We start from the raw sequence: 6000 nt of genomic DNA on the forward strand, positions 1-6000 counted from the left end.
TTGAGATTTTTTCTTTTTACTTCCTAGATTATTTTAATGCTAAAAATAGTATGTTTTATGAAATTAATTATGCTATTTTCTTAAGGTCTTTCTGGTTTCTTCCCTTGCTCAAAAGGCCAAAGCATGCTAAAGGTTTGAAAAATATTCTCCTAATTTACTCAAGAATGTATGAGAACTATATATAACACATTTAAAATACCATTCAAAACTAATGGGGAAAATTATTTCTTAATTGTTTTGGCATAACAACTTTTATCTACCTAAGAAAAGAAATATAGACTAATTCATATAACAGTCAACATAAATTAAATAATTATTTATATCAAAATATTTAAAAAATAAATTTTACTAGTTGAATATTTTTTCTAGTATTAGCTTTTATTAGAATAGAGAAATCTATTGATTATTTTTAATATTTGTTCACCATCAATAATAGCATAAAAATAATATGTTTAACACTAAAACACTCATCATCTATTGTTAAATCTCAACAACTTTGTCATTTGGTCTTTAGATCTTTAGATTTTATATAAATATAAAACATTAGGTATGATGAAGTTTCTGTTTGAATTTCTCCTCTTATTTTTAATTCCTTCTCATATTTTGTCCTCAGATGTAATTATTTTGGTAAATTTCATGCTTCTATTTGTCATTTTAAAATTTTGTCTTTATAAAATTGTTGTCATACTGTCTCTAAACTTTTGAAACTCTTAACTTATTTATAATATTACTTTGAATATTTGGCTGTATTTTTATCTATACATATTTTTCATATTGACTGGCATATAGTATTCCATTGCATAAGCATACTTTTCTTGAATTTATTTCTACCATGCCCTTTTTATTATGTTTAATATCATATTTATTTCCTTCTATTATTATCTCCCATTCACTAAATTCATAGTTTTAAAATATTCATTTTCTATTTTTTGTTTCTGCTAGATTGGAAATCTTATATTCAACTTTATTCTTTAATGGTTAATTTTAAGTTATTAACATTGCTATTTATACATTAATTTGCTAACTAAATATGTACTTACTCTTTCCATTTTTCCTCCCCACATAAGGAAAAAAGCTTAGAATGCACAACTCTCCCATTGTTATTTATTTTAGAATTGCTTTTTCTTAGGTATAAATTAACTTTATATTATATGGTGGTTTATTGGCTATATTTATATTACTATTATTTCAATTTTTGTACTCATCTGTGATTTCTAATTTTAATTCATGAATTCTCTTGATTAAAAATATTTTTAAGAGGTTTACATATCTAAGAGGTTTGCTAGAATTGACATGATTTTATAGTTCTATTAGGAAAGTCTGTGACTGATAATCTAATATATTTGTCCATTCTCTGGAATGAGCTTGTCTATGCATATACAGTTTTTTGCATACTTGTATGCTGGTTTTTGTTTTGGGTCTTTTTTTTCTTAGTACTTTGAACATCCCAAATTAACTTAATGTAATATCATCTCTAAGTATCTTCCATCGTGACAACTTTGTCCAAAATCAATTTGTTTTACAGCTGTTGCTTATGTTGGCTGCTCTCTTATCATTTTTGGTTGCTTCCACCATGCATTCCATACTTCAGTGTGGTAATAAAAAGTTTAGATATTCTGCCTTTGCTTATCCAGGTGATATTCAAAAGCCAGATACTTTGGTACAGCTCTTGGTCACAAGCCCATGTCTATGCTTTTTAATTTCTATTGAACCAGAAAAACAGTCCACATTCAGTGCATGAATATCTTCTCCTTTTGTTTGTTAACCTGTTATTTTTCTTCTCTCAAAATATTCGACAGAAAGCAGCAAAGCTCAGTATTTGGATAGTAACGAGCTCTCATTCTACAGTGCCTTGCTTTAGGCATGAGGTTGAAACACTTCCGCTCCACTTTACCTAGGAGAAAACAAACTCTTGACCTCCAGTGTCTATTTCTAAACATAGTGCTCAACAAACCTGTGTTTCATATTTTTTTTTACTTCTATATGTAGATACTGTCTCATTTAGGGGCCTACATACATGTTTTCATTTTCTTTTTTAAAATAACTACATAACAATCTGTTTTGAAAAAATTAATGATACAAGAGTAACATAATTACATTTTCTTAACTAGAATGAAAGTGTATGACTTTTTAATTTTTGCATTATAACTGCCACTTTATCAAATTTTTAAAATAATTTTAATATGCTTATTCGTGTATCATTGAATTCTTAGATCATCTTTAAATTCAGAAATGTTGAATACTTAACCAATATTTATTATATATTTTGTTAAACATCTTTAAAATGTTGATTAACTATGAGGATAGTGTATATTCCTATTTCATAGATAATTATGACAATATTTTAGCTTTTCCCATTTAATTTGCAATTGATTATTTGTTTTGCCAAAGAGATTTTACCATTTTACATACCATTGTTTGTTCTTATTTTATATATTTTAGAACTGGTATATTTGTTATTTTGTTGATGTTGTTTGGTAGACTAACAAAATATGTCATTTGATTACTAAAGTTGAATATAAAATGCAAAACAATGGACATTTCTAATTTATTATGATCTATTTCTAATATATTTATGGAATTCAGAAGCGATTATCTTCTGTAGATGTCGTGTTTTATAAAACATACTTTTAAAATACATTTCTAGAAAAGTCACGTCAGAAGTGCTGAAATGAATACAGTATCACTAAGTGAACATAAAATAAGTAGTATAATATCATTAGCTTTCTAGAACCTTGTCTTCTTTCCCACTTCAATTATTACAATCTCTTTCCTTCCCTAAAATAATCATATCCTGAATTTCCAAGCCGTAGGTTTACTTTTATTGTATTAAAACTATATATGAATAAGATCACATACAGTATATGTGCTTTTTTACTCATAGTATTTTGTATATGGGTCCATGTTACTTCTTCCTGTAAAATTTCTTCATTTTCAGGCTTATGGTATACTCCATTATTTGCCATGCATTGGCCATTTTCTGCTAAGACATGTAGATTTGTTGGTGTCATAATAATATATATCGTAACGACAAAATCATTTTGTATGTTCTTCATGGATATTCTTATATTTAAATTAGGTGCATATATATGTGTACCTGTGTGTGTGTATGTATGTATGCAGGTATATATGCATTCTATAACCTATAACCTAAGAGTAGAAATGCTTGGTCATAGAAAGTTCGTATGTTCAACTTTAGTAGATACAACCATAAGTACATATGCATGTATGTTTGGTGTGTGTGTGTGCTGTCTGCATGTAAAATGTGTGCATTCTATGTTGGGTTTTATATATTTGGGAATATCTTTTACAACAACATTTTTTGTTCTTGCGTGCAAGTAATGGTGAACAACTTCTTAATTTTAACATACCGTAATTTACATATCATAGCATATGTAAAAAAGTTTTCTTACTTCAAAGTAGTGAAGATATTTTATATTTTGTCATGGCTTTTCCCTTTAGATTAAAATCTACAATTCATCTGGAATTTACCTTTATGTATTCTATGATGTATGAGAAAAGTTTCTTTTTTTATGCTGCTATGTAGTCAATCCAACACTATTATTGTATAGAATGTCCATTCTAAACAGATTTATTTTCTGTAAATCAAGTACCATTTATTTGTACACGGTTTCTCAAGTCTCTATATAGATTCAATTTCATCTTTTATTAATAGTTACTTTTATCTGTCATTTTGACAATACCACATTCCCTGAATTAATAAATCTTTGTAGTAACTCAATAGCCAATGTAAAATTCTTATATCTTAGCTGTTCTTGGTAATTTTCATTTTATAAAATTTGTGATTGTCATGAAAATAACTGCTTTGATTTTGATTTTTTATTACATTGAATTATAGATTAACTTGGGAATAATTTAAACATTTTATTTCCATTCCATGAATGTATCATTGCCTTCAATTTATATGTCTTTAAATGTATCCCTATGTTTAATTAACTAAAAAATAATTATATGATTTTCAGTACATTTATTCTTAGATATTTTATATTTTGTAATACTACTGTAAATTTAATTATTTTATACATCTGACCTTAGTAATTAATCACTTATATATGGACTTCCATAGAATTTTATACAGAATTTGTTTCCGGTATTCTTGCTATATACACCTATTGATTGCAGTGATCTAATTTTGAACATCATGTATTTTCTGCATTCAAAATTATGTCATGTAAATAATAAGATATCTTTCTTCCTTTTCAATTCTTACATTTTTTTCTTCTGGGAATGGGGTAGGGAGAGCTTTTCTTATTACACTGACTGGATTCTACAATAAAATGATGAAAAGAAGCTGAGATAATATGCACACTTGCCTCATTCCTGAATCTCATGGGGAAAGCTTTGAAAATTTACATTAAGTGTAATGATGGCTGTAAGTATCTTGTAGATATTCTAAATGCATATAAACTTCCCATCCATGGTTTATTTGCTATAAGCTTTTATTATGGATTAATTTTCAACATTATCAAATGTTTTCCACATCCACTGAGTACATCACACATTCTTCTTTATTCTGATATTAATATATTAGCTGGTTATTTAATGAAAAACAAAACTTGATTACCAAATAAATATCCAACATAATAACAGTAACAAACAGAGCTGGGTTTTTAAATGCTTACATATATAATATTTATACAAATATATATTATATAATTATGGGATAGATTTTTAGTTTTTTTCATATAATGTTCTTTTAAGATTTTGAGATAAGTATCATGCCAAACTTTAAAAAGTTTGTTATGTAATTATTAAATTATCAAATAAATACATAAGTCCTTTCTTAACTCTAGAGATTTGAAGTATGCAATACACACACACATCCATAATAATATGTATATAAATACATACATAGGTATTCATATTGTTATCAATTTGATAAGTTGTATTTTATATATTTGTACTAAATTTTTAAATATAAATCTCATAATTATACACTCTAATTTTCTTTATTTCTGTAAAATCACTTGCTGTGTCATCTTTTGCATTTCTATAAACATTAATTATTCTTTCATCCTGCTTAGTTGATAAACCTTGTTAGAAAATTAGTATTTTTACTTTTTCAAAATAAACTAAGTTTTCACTTTTGTACATTCTTTAAATTTTTTTCTATTGCATTAATTTGTTCAATATTGTTTAATTTTCTCATATTTCCATTGTGCTTACTTTGATACTTATAGTTTTTGAGACAGATACTTAGATAATTGGTTTTTGTCAACTTGTTTCATACTTATATAGGTTTGGGGGTACAAGTGTAGTTTTGTTACATGGCTATATTGCATAGTGGGGAAGTCCAGGCTTTTACTGTAACGATTACTAGAACAGTGTACATTGTACCGATTAGAAAATTGCTCATCCCTCACCCTCCTTCCAGTCTCCCACCTTTCTAAATCTCCAATATCTATTATTCTGCTTTCTGTGCCCATGTGAACACATTCTTTATTCCCAATTATAAGTGAAAACATGTGATATTTGACTCTCCAAGTTATTTCACTAAAATAATAGCATCCAGTTCCATCCATGTTGCTGCCAAAGACATCATTTTATTCTTTGATATAGTTTAGTAGTATTCCATCGTGTGTGTGTATTACATTTTATTTATCCAGTAATTAATTTATAGACATTTAGGTTGATTTTGTATGTTTGCTATTATGAATAATGCTGTGATAAACATAGGGGTATGTGTATCTTTTTTATGCACTAATTTTGATTTCCTTTGCATAGATACACAGTAGTGAAACTGCTGTATTAAATGGCTTTTTAGTTATTTAAGGAGTCAAGGAGTCTCCATACTGTTTTTCATAAAGGTTGTACTAATTTACATTCCCACCGACAGTGTATAAGTATTCTTTTTTCTCCACATTCTCACCAACATGTTAGTTTTTCACATTTTAATAATAGTTATTCTGACTAGTATGAAGTTGTATCTCGTGGTTTTGATTTGCCTTTCTCCAATTATTAGTGATATTTAATTTTTTT

This window comes from Rhinopithecus bieti, unplaced genomic scaffold, assembly GCF_001698545.2.
Source record: "Rhinopithecus bieti isolate Rb0 unplaced genomic scaffold, ASM169854v2 scaffold_1930, whole genome shotgun sequence".
In the NCBI taxonomy this organism is placed as follows: domain Eukaryota; kingdom Metazoa; phylum Chordata; class Mammalia; order Primates; family Cercopithecidae; genus Rhinopithecus; species Rhinopithecus bieti.